This window comes from Gossypium raimondii, chromosome 5 (genome assembly GCF_025698545.1).
Source record: "Gossypium raimondii isolate GPD5lz chromosome 5, ASM2569854v1, whole genome shotgun sequence".
In the NCBI taxonomy this organism is placed as follows: domain Eukaryota; kingdom Viridiplantae; phylum Streptophyta; class Magnoliopsida; order Malvales; family Malvaceae; genus Gossypium; species Gossypium raimondii.
Window position 1 is genome coordinate 44,048,886 of NC_068569.1, and position 17,629 is coordinate 44,066,514.

Below are 17,629 nucleotides of genomic sequence, written 5' to 3' on the forward strand. Positions count from 1 at the left end.
ACATCATCGATTTCGATCCTATTTTGTTGGCCTTGGGATCGGAGTAATGATTATGAGGATATTCGGGGCATTCGTATTTCATAGTCGGAGGTGAAATTCTTGGATTTATGAAAGGCGAACAAGCGCAAAAGCATTTGCCAAGGATGTTTTCATTAATCAAGAATGAAAGTTAGGGGCTCGAAGGCGATCGAGATCCGTCCTAGTCTCAACCATAAGCGATGCCGACCGAGGATCGGTGGATGTTCTTTAGGACTCCGCGACACCGTAGGAGAAATCAAAGTCTTTGGGTTCCGGGGAGTATGGTGCAAGGTGAAACTTAAAGGAATTGTGGAAGGGCACCACCGGAGTGGAGCACAACGGCAATTTGACTCAACACGGGAAACTTAGGGTCCGGACATAGTAAGGATTGATGATGAGAGCTCTTTCTTGATTCTATGGGTGGTGGTGCATGGCGTTCTTAGTTGGTGGGCGATTAGTGCGTTAATTAGTTAGCGAATGAGACCTCGACACGCTAACTAGCTACAGAGGTGATCCTCCGTGGCTAGCTCTTAGAGGACTATGGCCTTTTAGGCCAAGGAAGTTTGAGGCAATAAGAGGTGCATGATGCCCTTAGATGTTACGGGCATGCGTGCTTCTGGCGATGTATTCAGCGTGTCTATAGCCTTGGCCGACGGGCCGGGTAATCTTTAAATTTCATCGTGATGGGGATAGATCATTGCAATTGTTGGTCTTCAGCGAGGAATTCCTAGTAAGCGCGAGTCATCATTTCGCGTTGACTAAATCCTTGCCCTTTGTACACACGTCAAATCGCTCCTACCGATTGAATGGTCCGGTGAAGTGTTGGGATCAGCGACAGCGTGGGCGGTTCATTTGCTGTGACGTCGCGGAAGTCCACTGAACCTTATCATTTAGAGGAAGGAGAATCTAACAAGGTTTAGTGGGTGAACTGCGGAAGGATCATTGTCAAAACACGCCTAGCGAGCGACTCGTGAGCGTGTTGCAAACAACACGGAGGTGGTGCGGTGCATCCTCGCCTCTCGCCACCCTCGTGTCTCGGGCGGGTCGGTCTCGTCGTCCTTGCCCATGGGTCCGGTGAGATGTCGGGATCAACCTCTTGAGGCAAAGCGAACAAACCCGGCGCGGATCGCGCCAAGAATCGAAAGCGAAAAAAGGGCACGTCTTACGTCGCCCGTACCGTTTCTTTGTTGGTGCTTGATGATGTTGTTCTCTTGTTGCAAAATATCTGAGCGACTCTGACAGCGGATATCTCGGCTCTCACATCGATGAAGAGCGTGGCGAAATGCGATACTTGGTGTGAATTGCGAGAATCCACGTGAACCATCGAGTCTTTGAGCATAAGTTGTGCCCCAAGCCATTAGGTAGAGACACGTCTGCTGGGTGTCCGCGGATCGTCGCCCCCATCCAACCATGAGCCCTCGTGCCTCGGTTGGACCGCTGGCGAAATTGGCCTCCGGTGCGCTTTTACGGCCGGCGGTTGGCCTAAATTTGAGTCCTTGGCGACATCATCGTCATAGCGATCGGTGGTAATCTTTGTAAGCAACCTCATTCAGTCGTGCGTGTTCGTCGATCGAGACCTTTGAACCCTTCGGCATCAAGGGCGGTGCTTTCGCATCGCGACCAGTCGGCGGGATTACCCGTGAGTTTAAGCATATCAATAAGCGGAGGAAAAGAAACTTACGAGGATTCCCCTAATAGCGGCGAGCGAAGAAAAGCCCGGCTTGAGAATCGGTCGCCATCGGCGTCCGGTGTAATCTGGAGAAAGAGTCCTCGATGGCGGACGGACCCAAGTCCCTGAAAGGGACACGGAGGAGGCGTGAGCCCGTCGTGCGGACCCGTCGCCCAAGAGGCAATCTCTGAGTCGGGTTGTTTGGGAATCTGACCCTAATCGTGATAAATTCCGTCCAAGGCTAAATCTGGCGAGAGCCAGATGGCGAGCAATCTGCGAGGAAAGATCAAAATGACTTTGAAAAGAGAGTCAAAGAGTGCTTGAAATTGTCGGGAGGAAGCGGATGGGGGCGGCGATCGCCCTGTCGAGCGTGGAGCAGCGAGGCCGTCCGTGATCGGCTTCGGGCGTGGGTAGCCTTGGTTGTGGCGTGACCTAGCCGGCATTCGATACACCGTGGAGCGTCGTCCCACGATCGTGGGACTCGATCTGCGTCATCTCGGCATGCTTCGTCACTGCGTGCTCCGGGCGTCGACTGCGGGCTCCCCATTCGGCCGATCTTGAAACATGGACCAAGGAGTCGACATGTGTGAGAGTCAGCGGGCTGAAAACCCGTAAAGTGCAAGAAAGGCGATTGGCGGGATCCCTGCGGGTGCACCGCCGGCATGCCTTTGATCTTCGAGAAGGGTTTGAGTGGGAGCATGCTGTCGGGACGAAAGATGGTGAACTATGCTGGCGGGGAAGCGGAGGAAACTTCTGGTGGAGGCCAGCGATCTTGACGATGCAAATCGTTAAATCGACTTGGGTATAGAGGCGAAAGACTAATCAAACCGTCTAGTAGTGGTTCCTCAAGAAGTTTCCCTCGGGATAGATGGAGCCTTAGCAGTTCTATCGGGTAAAGCCAATGATTAGAGGCATCGGGGAGCAACACCCTCGACCTATTCTCAAACTTTAAATAGGTAGGACAGTACTGATTGCCCTTAGTGAGCCGTGCCACGGAATCGAGAGCTCAAGTGGGCCATTTTGGTAGCGAGCTGGCGATCTGGGATGAGCAGGAGCCGGATTCGGTGCCCAATGCACTAACCTTGAACCCACAAAGGGTGTTGGTCGATTAAGACAATGGGGCGATGGTCATGGACGTGAAATTAAGCTAAGGAGTGTGTAACAACTCACTGCCGAATCAACTAGCCCCAAAATAGATGGCACTTAAGCGCGACCTATACCCGGCCGTCGGGGCAAGGGCGAACCCGATGAGTAGGGCATGGCGGTTGCCGCAAAACCGGGGCGAGCCCGGCGGAGCAGGCGTCGGTCTGAGATCTTGGTGGTAGTAGCAAATAATCAAATGAGAACTTTGAAGGTAGAAGGGAAAGGTTCCATGTGAGCGACACTTGCACATGGGTTAGTCGATCCTAAGAGGCAGGGCAAGCCGTCCGATAAGCGCGTCAGCCTGAGCTTGAAAGGAATCGGGTTAAAATTCTGAGCAAGAGACCTTGACGGCTAACAACAGCGTTAGGGAGTTTGGAGGCGTCGGCGGGGGCCTCGAGAAGAGTTTTATTTTACATTTAACGGCTGCCCACCTTGAAGCAGCTCGGTAGGAGGTAGATCCAGTGGCGGAAGAGCACCACGTCGCGTGCTATTCGGTGCGCCCAAGCGCCTTAAAATTTGGAGGAGCGAGTCTTGTTCGCGCTGGTCGTACTCATAATCGCATCAGGTCTCCAAGGTAAGCGACCTACGGTTAATGGAACAATGTAGGCAAGGAAAGTCGGTAAAATGGATCCGTAACCTCGGGAAAAGGATTGGCTCGAGGGTGAGCACGGGGTCCCGATCCGAACCCGTCATTCTTAGGTTCACTACTCGAGCCGCACGCGGCGAGGCGGAATCGTCAGCGTGCCCGGTCGAGACGGATGGGAGCAGCTCCTTGACTCGAGCTGAAATGCGGACAATGGGAATCCAACGTTTAATTAAAACAAAGCATTGTGATGGTCCTGCGGATGCTTATGCAATGTGATTTACGCTTGATGCTCTACGAATGTCAAAGTGAAGAAATTCAACCAAGCGGGTTAACGGCGGGAGTAACTATGACTCTCTTAAGGTAGCCAAATGCCTCGTCATCTAATTAGTGATGCGCATGAATAGATTAACGAGATTCCCACCGTCACATCTACTATCCAAAGAAACCACGACCAAGGAGCAGGCTTGGCGAATCGTGCGAGGAAAGAAGACCTGTTGAGCTTGACTCTAGTCCGACTTTGTGAAATGACTTGAGAGGTGTAGGATAAGTGGGAGCTCTCGGTAAAATTGAAATACCACTACTTTTAACATTATTTTACTTATTCCATGAATCGGAGGTGGGGCACGGACCCCTCATTTTAGACCAAAATTAGGCTTATTGGCGGTCGATCCAGGCGGAAGACATTGTCAGGTGGAGAGTTTGGTGGGGCACATACATTAAAAGATAACGCAGTGTCCTAAGATGAGCTCAGCGAGCAGAAATCTCGTGTGGAACAAAAGGGTAAAAGCTCGTTTGATTACGATTTCAGAAATACGAACAAAAGGGTAAAATCTAAGTGGCCTATCGATCCTTTAGACCTTGAATTTAAAGCTAGAGGTGTCGGAAAAGTTACCACGGGATAAGCGGCTTGTGGTGGCCAAGCGTTCATAGCGGCGTTACTTTTGGATCCTTCGATGTCGGCTCTTCCTATCATTATAAGCGAAATTCACCAAGTGTTGGATTGTTCACCCACCAATAGGGAGCGTGATGCAGGTTTAGGCCGTCGTGAGGCAGGTTAGTTTACCTATTGATGGCAGCGTCACAATAGTAATTCAACCTAATCGAGGAGGCAGTTGATTCGCACAATTGGTCATTGCGCTTGGTTGAAAAGCCGATGGCGTGAAGCTCTTGTGGTTTGGATTATGTTGAATGCCTCTAAGTCGAATCCAAGGCTAGAAGCGACGCCACGCGCCCGTCGCCCGGATGTCGACCAGCATGAGGGGCCTCACAGCCCAAGGCTATGTCGTGAGTCTGACAACGGCGGACAAGTCCTGGCGCCTTCTTGGGCGTAATTCCCATCGGCGGCGGGTAGAATCCTTTGCATCGACTTAAATCTGTGACGGGGTATTGTAAGTGGCGAGTGGCCTTCTTTGCCACGATCCTTGAGATTCACCCTTTGTCGCTTGATTAAATCCCTCCCCTATCGCCGATCCGATCCCCTCTCGTTCTCTTGCACGACCCGACCCTAGGGTCCTCAGGTGGGGGACTTGGTGTAAGGAGTTAGTTAAACACTTGGCCGTGCGGCCCTTACAGGAACATGGCTGTGAGGGCCTTCTTTGGTGCGGTGCTGAGCTCCCCACTATTGGTGACTTGTTCAATTTTCTGCCGTGCCATCATGCCATATTTCATGGACCCAACATTCGGCTTCTTGTATTTGTTTTGGGCCAACAACAAAATTTTCAGTTAAAAACACTAAGTCGCTAAGTTGAATTGGCCCAAAAAGCATCCCCATTTGAGACATGTTGGGAGCTCCCCACAGTAGCACCTTGGTGGTTTGGGATCTTGTGAGAGCCTCATGTGCACCGGCACCTTGGTGGCTCGGATGTGCCGGAGCCCCGAGCAGTATCGGCACCTAGGAGGTCGGATGTGCCAGAGCCTCGAGCACCATCTGCACCTTGGTGCCTCGGATGTGCGGGAGACTCGAGCACCATCCGCAACTTTGGCCCTTGTTGCTGAGGAAGCGTTGGGCTAAAAAAAGTGTCCCTGTTTCAGACGTATGGAACCTAAAAAAAAAATGACCCTGTTTCAGACACATGTATGTCGCCTGGTAGCGCATTGACCAAGTTTTTTTAGCTCTTTACGGGGGAAGTGATATTGAGCGAGCAAGGGTTATCCAGGGCATTGCCCACGCCCATCGCATGCCCAGACGTCGGTGCCCTCCCCCCGGTTAGGTTCCCGGCGGTGCTCCGGCGATCCGTCCCGGCGAGGCATCCGAGGATATACGAAAAGGATGAATCGAGTCCCTCCCCAATACCAAAGCTAGAATTCGAATATCGTTACATATTTGGTACCCAATAATATGAATGAACCGTCCCGGTCCCTCCCCAATCCAAGGGTAGATTTTGGATACCCAGTAATGAAGGAATCATCCCGGTCACTCCCCTTTTGCAACAAGAGCCTCAAGCACCATGGTGGCTCAGATATGCGGGAGCCTCGAGCACCATCGGCACCTTGGTACTCATATGTGCGGGAGCCTCGGCCACCATCGGCAACCTTGGTGCTCGGATGTGCGGGAGCCTCGAGCACCAAAGCTGAAGTTGGGCCCCTGTTGGTGCGGGAGCGTCAAGCGAAAAAAAGTGTCCCCGTTTCAGATGCATGAATGTCACCTGGTAGCGCATTGACCAAGTTTTTTTAGCTCTTTAGGGGGGAAGTGATATTGAGCGAGCAGGGGTTATCCAAGGCACTGCCCACGCCCATCTCATGCCCAGACGTCGGGGCCCTCCCACTGCCGGTTAGGTTCCCGGCGGTGCTCCAGTGATCCATCCCAGTGATCTATCCCGACATATAGAAAATGATCTGAGAGTTGTCCGGTCCCTCCTTTTTGAACAAGAGCCTCCAGCTGTTGGGCCCTTGGTCATCTTAGAGCACATGGCGGCCTATCGGCACCTTAGTGGCTCGGATGTGCGGGAGCCTCGAGCACCATCGGCACCTTGGTGCTTGGATGTGAGGGAGCCTCGACCACCATCGTCACCTTGGTGGCTCAGATATGCGGGAGACTCGAGTAGCATCGGCACCTTGGTGCTTGGATGTCTGAGGAGTCTCAGTGAGCCGGCACCTTGGTGGCTCGGATGTCTGGGAGCCTCGGCAATATCGGCACCTTGGTCTTTGGGATGTCTGGGAGCCAGGCCGCATCGGTACCTTGATGGCTCAGATGTGCGGGAGACTCGAGCAGCATCGGCATCTTGGTCCTTGGATGTGCGGGAGCCTCGAGCAGCATCGGTACCTTGGTGGCTCGGATGTGCGGGAGACCCGAGGAGCATCAACACCTTACTGCTTGGATGTGCGGGAGCCTTGAGCCACATCGGTACCTTGGTGGCTCGGATGTGCGGGAGCCTCGAGCACCGTCGGCAGCTTGGTGCTGGGATGTGCGGGAGACTCGAGCAGCATCGGCACCTTGGTGGCTTGGATGTGCGGGAGCCTCGAGCACCATCGGCACCTTGGTGCTTGGATGTGTGGCAGCCTCGAGCACCATCGGCACCTTGGTGGCTCGGATGTGCGGGAGCCTCGAGCACCATCGGCACCTTGGTGCTTAGATGTACGTGAGCCTCGAGCAGAACTGGCACCTTGGTGCTGGGATATGCGGGAGCCTCGAGTAGCATCAGCACCTTGGTGGCTCGGATGTGCGGGAGCCTCGAGCAGCATCGGCACCTTGGTGCTTGGATGTGGGGGAGCCTCGTGCATCATCGGCACATTGGTGGCTCGGATGTGCGGGAGCCTCGAGCAGCATCGGCACCTTAGTCTTTGGGATGTCTGAGGAGCCTCGACCCGATGTCGGCACCTTGGTGGCTCAGATGTGCGGAAGCCTCGACCAGCATCGGCACCTTGGGGGCTCGAATGTACGGGAGCCTTGGACACCATCGGCAACCTTGGTGCTTGGATGTGCGAGAGCCTCGAGCACCACCGGCACCTGGTGCCTCTGATGTCTTGAGCTAAAGGAAAGTGTCCCGTTTGGGACATCTGAATGTTTCTGGTAGCAGTTGTGAAGTTTTTAGCTCTTTAAGGGGTAAAGATCCGCACCCAAGCGTGCCCCCTCTGAGCCGAGGTGGGGTGCGTCTAGCCCTCCCATGGGGGTCGGGTTGTCCGTATGACTCTGCTTGATTGGTGGGTTGGTCATGCGGTAGTGGCGGGTGAAGATTTTCGGCCGGTCAAGCCGTGCACTGTAGAAATGTAATAGCGGTTCGGGACCAAGTTCCCTATATCGGGCAAAGATCTCTTGGGGTGGCTTATGTATTGCTATAGGCTCGAGCTTGGCTTGCCCATTCGGCCCCGTCACGTTTAGGGACGCCTTGTGCATCCCAAGTCGGCGACCACACGGCATCTTGGCCTTGCTAAGCCCTTGCCCGCATTCGAAGCTACCCGTGACCCCAGTACCAAGTCCCTCTGACGACAACGGCTCACTGGGGGGTGCAAGTTGAGATTGTAGGCTCAGTCTTAGCTCGACCAAGTCCCAGTGGGACTTTGCCCCTCTTAGTTCTCGTGTCAAGTGGTTGTGGTGCGCCCTCGTTCGTTGTTCCTTCCGCTCCCCTACCATTCGATTGGTTGGGTGGGCTGTTGGGCGATGTGCGTGGGCGCTACTACTAGTACGCAATGGGCAGATGAGTGGTGTTTTGGTTGTGTGTATTGGCAGGCTCCGTGCTACTCGCATCGAACTGTCGAGCCACACTTCTCTTCATTAACTCCCCTTGTTGTAATTGAACTCAGGGGGTGGGATCGGGATCTTGTGTTGCGTACCTAAGCCAGATGGAATTATGGATGTGTTGCCGTCCCTTCTCCATCTCGTGCCTTTCGGGGTGCGTGGTGGACCTTAATCGTTCCTTGTGTCCCGAGTACGCCCCCTTAAATTGGAGTGGCCTCGTCGGTGCCTTTGGGCTCGTCGGAAGCTTCGGATCACGGAAAATATTTGTGAGAGTAGGGTTCGAGCCCTTCTCTCGATGCCTATGCATTTGTCTCTTGACACGGAGGATGCTTGTGCTCTGTTATGACCTCTTCATTGCTCACAGCGGCATGATGAGGCCATGCAGCACCATGTCATGGAGGAATGCTACCTGGTTGATCCTGCCAGTAGTCATATGCTTGTCTCAAAGATTAAGCCATGCATGTGTAGGTATGAACAAATTCAGACTGTGAAACTGCGAATGGCTCATTAAATTCAGATGCGGAAAATATTTGTGAGAGTAGGGTTCAGGCCCTTCTCTCTCGATGCCTATGCATTTTGTCTCTTGACACGGAGGATGCTTGTGCTCTGTTATGACCTCTTCATTGCTCACGCGGCATGATGAGGGCCATGCTGACACCAGCCGTCATGGAGGAATGCTACAGGTTGATCCTGCCAAGAGTCATATGCTTGTCTCAAAGATTAAGCCATGCATGTGTAGGTATGAACAAATTGAGCATGTGAAACTGCGAATGGCTCATTAAATCGATTATAGTTTGTTTGATGGTATTTGCTACTCGGATAAGCTGTAGTAATTCTAGAGCTAATCGTGCAACAAACCCGACTTGGAAGGGATGCATTTATTAGATAAAAGGTCGACGGGCTTTGCCCATTGCTCGATGATTCATGATAACTCGACGGATCACACGGCCTTTGTGCGGTGGCGCGATATTCAAATTTGCGCCTATCAACTTTCAATGGTAGGATGGTGGCCTACTATGGTGGTGACGGGTGACGGAGAATTAGGTTCGATTCGAGAGGGAGCACGAGAAGCGGCTACCACATCCAAGGAAGGCAAAGCGGTAGCGCAAATTACCCAATCGACACGGGGAGGTAGTGACAATAAATAACAATACGGGCTCTATGAGTGCAGTAATTGGAATAAGTACAATCTAAATCCTTAACGAGGATCCATTGGAGGGCAAGTGCAGTGCGGCGGTGCGCGGTAATTCGATTCTAATAGCATATATTTAAGTTGTTGCGCTTAAAAAGCTCGTAGTTGGACTTAGGGGTGGGTCGGCCGGTCCGTCTCTCTATGACCACCGGTCCGTCAATCCCTACTTGCATAGCGATCGCTCTGGCCTTAATTGGTCGGGTCGTTCCTCAATATTTGTTACTTTGAAGAAATTAGAGTGCTCAAAGTAGGCCTACGCTTGTATACATTAGCATGGGATAACATCATACGATTTCGATCCTATTGTGTTGGCTTTCGGGATAGGAGTAATGATTAACGAGACGATGGGGGGCATTCAGATTTCATAGTCGGAGGTGAAATTCTTGGATTTATGAAAGGCGAACAAGCTGAAAAGCATTTGCCAAGGATGTTTTCATTAATCAAGAACGAAAGTTGGGGGCTCGAAGACGATCGATATCGTCCTAGTCTCAACCATAAGCGATGCCGACCGAGGGATCGGGGATGTTAACTTTAGGACTCATGCGGCACCTTATGAGAAATCAAAGTCTTTGGGTTCGGTGGGAGTATGGTCGCAAGGTTGAAACTTAAAGGAATTGACGGAAGGGCACCACGGAGTGGAGCCTACGGCAATTGACTCAACACGGAAACTTACGAGTCCGACATAGTAAGGATTGATGGACTAAGAGCTCTTTCTTGATTCTATGGGTGGTGGTGCATGGCCGTTCTTAGTTGGTGGAGCGATTAGTGCAGTTAATTCTGTTAACTAACGAGACCTCGACACTCGCTAACTCGCTACGGAGGTGATCCTCCGTGCCTAGCTTCTAAAGGGACTATGGCCTTTTAGGCCAAGGAAGTTTGAGGCAATAAGAGGTCTGTGATGCCCTTAGATGTTACGGGCATACGCTTCTACACCGATGTATTTAAGTCTATAGCCTTGGCGGCAGCACGGGTAATCTTTGAAATTTCATCGTGATGGGGATAGATCATTGTAATTGTTGGTCTTCAACGAGGAATTCCTAGTAAGTGAGAGTCATCACCACATTGACTATGTTCCCGCCTTTTGTACACACCGCCGTCGCTCCTACCGATTGAATGGTCCGGTGAAGTGTTGGGATCGCGGCGTGGGCGATTCGCTGCCGCGACGTCGCGAGAAGTCCACCGAACCTTATCATTTAGAGGAAGGAGAAGTCGTAATAAGGTTTCCGTAGGTGAACTGCGCGAAGGTTCATTGTCAAAACACGCCAGCGTAATCGACCCGTGAGCGCGTTGCAAACAACACCGGAGGTGGTGCGGGTGCATCTCGCCTCTCGCCACCCGTGTCTCGGGCGATCGGTCTCATCGCCCTTTTGCCCATCGGGTGCGATGAGATGTCGGATCAACCTCTTGAGGCAAAACGAACAAACCCCGTGAATCGCGCCAAGGAATCAAACGAAAAAGGGCACGTCTTTCTATCGCCGCACCGCTCGCGATGTCGGTGCTTCGTGATGTTGTTCTCTTGTCGCAAACTATACAGAACGACTCTCGGCAACGGATATCTCGGCTCTCGCATCGATGAAGAACCTAGCGAAATGCGATACTTGGTGTGAATTGCAGAATCCCGTCAACCATTGAGTCTTTGAACGCAAGTTGCGCCCTAGGCCATTAGGCCCAGGGCACGTCTGCCTGGGTGTCACGCATCGTCGCCCCCCATCCAACCATGATCCCTCTAGCCTCGGTTGGATCGCGGGCAGAAATTGGCCTCCCATGCGCTCACAGCTGACGGTTGGCCTAAATTTGAGTCCTTGACGATATCATCATCGCAACGATCGGTGGTAATGCTGTAAGCAGCCTCGTTCAGAGTCGTGCATATTCGTCGATCGAGACCCTTGAACCCTTCGGCATCATAAGGGCGGTGCTCGTGATCGTGACCCAGTGTCAAAGGGATTACCGTGAGTTTAAGCATATCAATAAGCGGAGGAAAAGAAACTTTCCAGATTCCCTAGTAATGGCGTAGGCAACCTAAAAAGCCCACTTGAGAATCGGTCACCATCGGTCGTCTGGTTGTAGTATGGAGAAGCGCCCCGGAAAGGAGCACCGAGAGGGTGAGAGCACCGTCGTGCGGACCTGTCGCACCAAGAGGCGCCGCTCTACGAGTCGGGTTGTTTGGGAATGCAACCTAATCGGGCGGTAAATTTCGCTCTAAGGCTAAATCTGGCGAGAGACCAATAGCGAACAAGTACCGCGAGGAAAGATGAAAAGAACTTTGAAAAGAGAGTCAAAAGTGCTTGAAATTATCATGAGGAAGCGGATGGGGCCGGCGATCGCCCGGTTGGATGTGGAATGGCGAGGCGGTCCGCGGATCGGATCGGGCGTGGACCGGCGTGGAGTCGTGGCGGCGCCCAAGCCCGGCATTCAATACGCCCGTGGAGATGTCATCGCCACGATCGTGGGACTCGGACGCGCCGCCGTCTCGGCGCTGCTTCGCACTTGCGTGCTCGGGCGTCGACTGTGGGCTCCCATTCAAATTCCGTCTTGAAACACGGACCAAGGAGTCTCGACATGTGTGCAAGTCAGCGGCTAGAAAACCGTGAAGGCGCAAGGAAACTGATTGGCGGGATCCTCGCGGGTGCACCGCCAACCGACCTTGATCTTCCGAGAAGGGTTCGAGTGAGAGCATGCTGTCGGGACCGAAAATGGTGAACTATGCTGAAGGGAAGGCCGAAGGAAACTTCTGGTGGAGGCCCGCAGCGATCGACGATGCAAATCGTTCGTCTAACTTGGGTATAGGGCGAAGACTAATCGAACTGTCTAGTACCTTGGTTCCTCCGAAGTTTCCTCAGATAGCCGGAGCCCTTAGCGAAGTTCTATCGGGTAAAGCCAATGATTAGAGGCATCGGGCGCAACGCCCACGACCTATTCTCAAACTTTAAATAGGTAGGACGGCGCGATCGCTTGCTGAGCCGCGCCACGGAATCGAGAGCTCCAAGTGGGCCATTTTGGTAAGCGAATCGGGCGATGCGGATAACCCGCCAGAGTTACGGTGCCCAACTGTCGCTAACCTAGAACCCACAAAGGGTGTTGGTCGATTAAGACAGGGATTCGGTGGTCATGGAAGTCGAAATCCGCTAAGGAGTGTGTAACAACTCACCCGCCAATCAACTAGCCCCGAATTGGATGGCGCTTACCGACCTATACATATACACGTCGGGCAAGGGCGGACCGATGAGTAGGAAGGCACGACGGTCGCCAGAAAACCCGGTGCGAGCCCGAGCGGCCGTCGGTGCAGCTCTTGGTGGTAGTAGCAAATATTCAAATGAGAACTTTGAAGGTCGAAGAGGGGAAAGGTTCCATGAACAGCACATGCACATGGGTTAGTCGATCCTAAGAGACGGTGGAAGCCGTCCGATAAGCTGTCCAGCCATGAAGCTTCGAAGGAATCGTTAAAATTCTCAACCAGACGCGGGTGGCCGACGAAACGTTACGGAGTTCGAGACGCCGGCGGGGCCTCGGAAGAGTTATCTTTTCTATTTAACACTGCGCACTCGAAACGGCTCAGTAGGAGGTAGGGTCCAGGCCGGAAGAGCACCGCCACGTCGCGTGGTGTCCGGTGCGCCCGCTGCCCATGAAAATCTGGAGGACAGAGTCCGCCGCGCCGGTCGTACTCATAACCGCATCAGTCTCCAAGGTGAACGACCTACGGTCAATGGAACAATGTAGGCAAGGAAGTCGGCAAAATGGATCCGTAACCTCGGGAAAAAGATTGGCTCGAGAAATTTGGGCACGGGTTCCCGGGCCCCAACCCGCTGGCGCTTTGGTGCCTTTGCTCGAGCTACTCCCACGGTGAGACCAGTCACCGCGTCTTGGGGACGGTGGGAACGGCTCATTCTGGGCCTTCCACAGGTGACGAACGACGACTCGAGCTAAAGATGCGGACAAGGAAATCCATTGTTTAATTAAAACAAAGCATTGCGATGGTCCCTGCGGATGCTCGCGCGAATGTGATTTCGCCTGTCTCACGAATGTCAAAGTGAAGAAATTCAACCAAGAGCGGAGTAAACGGGGAGTAACTATGACTCTCTTAAGGTAGCCAAATGCCATGTCATCTAATTAGTGACACGCATGAATGGATTAACGAGATTCCCACCGCCCCATCTACTATCCAAATAAACCACGCCTAAGGAACGGCTTGGCAAGAATCGTGGAGAAAGAAGACCTGTTGAGCATGACTCTAGTCGACTTTGTGAAATGACTTGAGAGGTGTAGGATAAGTGGGAGCTCTCGGTAAATTGAAATACCACTACTTTTAACGTTATTTTACTTATTCCAGTAAATCGGAGGCGAGGCACGACCCTCTTTTTGGACCAAGGTCAACTTGATTGGCCGATCTGGGCGAAGACATTGTCGGTGGGGAGTTTGGTGGGTGGCACATCTGTTAAAAGATAATCTGGTGTCTAAGATGAGCTCAATGAGAATAGAAATCTCGTGTGGAATAAAAGGGTAAAAGCTCGTTTGATTACGATTTCCGATCTGAATCTGAGCCGTGAAAGCGTGGCCTATCGATCCTTTAGACCTTGAATTTGAAGCTAGAGGTGTCGGAAAAGTTACCACGAGGATAAGCGGCTTGTGGCGCCATAGCGTTCATAAGCGACGTTACTTTTTGATCCGTCGATGTCGGCTCTTCCTATCATTGTAAAGCGAAATTCACCAAGTGTTGGATTGTTCACCCACCAATAGGGAGCGTGAGTGGGTTTAGGCCGTCGTGAGGCAGGTTAGTTTACCCTCTTGATGGCCGCGTCGCAATAGTAATTCAACCTAGTTCGAGAGGAATCGTTGATTCGCACAATTGGTCATCGCGCTTGGTTGAAAAGCCGATGGCGCTGGCTACCGTGTCTTTGGATTATGACCGAACGCCTCTAAGTCGAAATCCGGGCTAGAAGTGACGACGCGCCTCGATCACCCGATTGTCGACCAGCGGTAGGGGCCTCACAGCCCCCAAGGGCACGTGTCGTAGGTGCGGCGACCACGGCGGACAAGTCGCGGTGCCTTCGGGCGTAATTCCCTCGGCGGGTAGAATCCTTTGCAAATGACTTAAATATGCGATGGGGTATTGTAAGTGGCAGAGTGGCCTTGCTGCCACGATCCACTGAGATTCAGCCCTTTGTCGCTTCGATTCGTCCCTCCCCTATCGCCGATCCGATCCCCCCTCGTTCTCTTGCGACCGACCACAGGGTCCCAGGTGAGGACTTTGTGTACGGAGTTAGTTAAACACTTGGCCGTGCAGCCCCCTTCTGGGAACATGGCACAACGGGGCCTTCTTTGGTTGGTCTGAGCTCCCCTTGTTGGTGACTTGTTCAATTTTCTGCCGTGCCATCATGCCATATTTCATGGACCCAACATTCGGCTTATTGTATTTGGTTTCGGCCAACAACAAAATTTTCAGTTAAAAACAGTAAGTCGCTAAGTGGAATTGGCCCAAAAAAAACTGTCCCCGTTTCAGACATGTTGGGGAGCTCCCCACAGCCAGCACCTTGGTGGCTCAGATGCGCGGGAGCCTCGCACAGCACCGGCACCTTGGCGGCTCGAATGCGTCGGAGCCCCGAGCAGCATCGGCACCTAGGAGGTCGGATGTGCCGGAGCCTCGAGCACTATCCGCACCTTGGTGCCTCAGATGTACGGGAGCCTCGAGCACCATCCGCAACTTTGGCCCCTGTTGGTGCGGAAGCGTTGGGCTAAAAAAAGTGTCCCTGTTTCAGACGTATGGAACCTAAAAAAAAAATGACCCTGTTTCAGACACATGTATGTCGCCTGGTAGCGCATTGACCAAGTTTCTTTAACTCTTTAGGGGGGAAGTGATATTGAGCGAGCAGGGGTTATCCAGGGCATTGCCCACGCCCATCGCATGCCCGGACGTCGGTGCCCCCCGGTTAGGTTCCCGACGGTGCTCCGGCGATCCATCCCAGCGAGGCATCCCAGGATATACGAAAAGGATAAACCGAGTCCCTCCCCAATACCAAAGCTAGAATTCAAATATCGTTACATGTTCGGTACCCAATAATATGAATGAATCGTCCCGGTCCTTCCCCAATCCAAGGGTAGATTTCGGATACCCAACAATGAAGGAATCATCCCGGTCACTCCCCTTTTGCAACAAGAGCCTTAAGCACCTTAGTGGCTCAGATATGCGGGAGCCTCGAGCACCATCGGCACCTTGGTGCTCGGATGTGCAGGAGCCTCGGCCACCATCGGCAACCTTGGTGCTCGGATGTGCGGGAGCCTCGACCACTATCGACACGTTGGTGCTAGGATGTGCAGAAGCCTCGAGCACCAAAGCTGAAGTTGGGCCCCTGTTGGTGCGGGAGCGTCGGGCTAAAAAAAGTATCCCCGTTTCAGACACAAGCAAAGCGGATAGTGGGAAAACTCTCAAGGAAACTCACAGAAGGCTCGACTTTCTATACGCTAAGGAAGAAAGCTACTGGGCCCAAAGGTCTAGGTCAAGATGGCTGAGGGAAGGAGATAGAAATACCAGGTTTTTCCATGCTAAAGCAACTGGTCTTTTAAAGAAGAATAACATTGAGAGGCTCAAAGATGCGGAAGGAAATTGGGTGACAAATAGTAAAGAAATATGTAAGGTGGCCAAAGATTACTTTGTGAGTTTGTTTCGGTCAAACAGTCAAAATGCTAACATCAAGAGATGGGGCATATAAAGGAGTGCGTTCTGAGGAAACAAATGAAAGGCTCAATATGATCTATCTTGAGGAAGAGATTACTCGGGCAATCAGCGAGATGGACCCTAATAAAACCCGGCATCGATGGTCTATCGGGCAATTTCTTCAAACACCATTGGGAGATAGTGGGAAAGGACACTATTAGATCTTGCTTGGATATTTTAAGCGGGAAAAGGATATCTCTTGCCTCAACGATACTATGATCATTTTAATTCCTAAAACTAGAGATCCTTGTGAGCTTACTAACTTCGACCTATTAGTTTGTGCGGTTTGTCTACAAGATCATCTCTAAGGTGTATGCAAATCGGTTAAAAGTCATCCTACCAAGTCTGCATTAGCCATAATCAAAGCGCATTTGTCTTGGGGAGGATGATACGACAATATCTTAATTAGCATGAACTTCTCCATTACCTTAAAAGCTCTAAAAATGGTCCTAATAAAGGGCTCGTGGTCAAGCTCGACATGAGCAAAGCTTATGACCAGGTAGAGTAGAACTTCTTGGAAATAATTATGAAGAAAATGGGATTCGATGGGAAGTGGATTGCCAAAATAATGGAATCGTTAAGCTCGGTTAAATATCGGTTAAATGCAACAATATCTTATCGAAAACTTTCATCCTGAAGAGGGCTCAAACAAGGGACCCCTCTCTCCTTATTTGTTCTTATTTTGCATGGAAGCTCATCGAGAATGCTTACCCATGCTCGGAGAACAACACTTTAAGAGGCATAAGGGCCAACAGGCGGCCCCAGAATAAATCACTTATTTTTCTTGACGATGCAATGTTGTTTGTGAGGATCAAGAAGAAGCGATGTGGAGAGCCTTGTTAACATGCTTAATAATTTTCTAATATTTCGGACAAGAGATTAATTTTGATAAGTCAATGGTCCTATTCAGCCTAACACCTCACGTGACCGAGAGAATGTCCTTGGTGGTATCCTAGGCATGTCGGTGGTGGAAAGCTTAAACAACTATCTAGGCCTCCCTATCCCGATTGGTAAGAAAAAAAGCTGTTGCTTTCAAGAGATTACTAATAGAACATCTTGCAGGATTAACGGTTGGACAAAGAGATTGCTATAAATGCAGGGGAAAAGAAGTTTTCATTAAAGCGGTTCTCAATCCATTCCTCGTGCGCTCTGTCAATTTTCTTGGCTCCCAAAAGCATCATCGAGGATATTCAAAGCTAAGTTCAGCAGAACATGGTGGGCGGGAAAAAGATAGAGGAGATTACGGACAATGATCCTATGGAAAACGCTGTAAGCCGAAGGCTATGGGAATCTTGGAATTAGAAGCGTGCGACTCTTCAACTTTGGCTCTCTTAGGCGTCAAGTGTGGAGACTAATAAACAATCTTGATACTATCTGCTTCAAGGTTTTGTCTTCAAAATACTTTCCGACTAAGCAACATCTTTAATGCAAAAAGGTGGACAAAGCGTCATTCAGTTGGACAAGTATTACGACAATGCGAAGCGCTCAAAGATGGCTTTGGATGGCGGGTTGGAAATGGCGAGAGGATAAATATTTGGAATGATAATTAGGGAATGGAAGGGCTCAACGAGGACGTTATTTCAAGAAACACTCTTAAAAGAGATGAGAAGAGTGTGAAAGACCTTTGGCACATGGAT

General features: G+C 51.5%; 1 non-coding gene and 4 pseudogenes across 1 annotated transcript; all 5 read left to right on the forward strand.

The window, feature by feature from the left end:
- Positions 1–1,249: 1,249 nt before the first annotated feature.
- Positions 1,250–1,404, forward strand: LOC128041503 (5.8S ribosomal RNA; annotated as a pseudogene).
- A 231-nt stretch (positions 1,405–1,635) lies between these two features.
- On the forward strand, positions 1,636–4,867 carry LOC128041514 (28S ribosomal RNA; annotated as a pseudogene).
- A 3,835-nt stretch (positions 4,868–8,702) lies between these two features.
- Positions 8,703–10,092, forward strand: LOC128041082 (uncharacterized; annotated as a pseudogene).
- A 728-nt stretch (positions 10,093–10,820) lies between these two features.
- LOC128041507 (5.8S ribosomal RNA) lies at positions 10,821–10,976 on the forward strand. Its single transcript, XR_008196524.1, has one exon. It is a non-coding gene; the product is annotated as a 5.8S ribosomal RNA (ribosomal RNA).
- Positions 10,977–11,208: 232 nt separating this feature from the next.
- Positions 11,209–14,458, forward strand: LOC128041505 (28S ribosomal RNA; annotated as a pseudogene).
- The last annotated feature ends 3,171 nt before the right edge of the window (positions 14,459–17,629 follow it).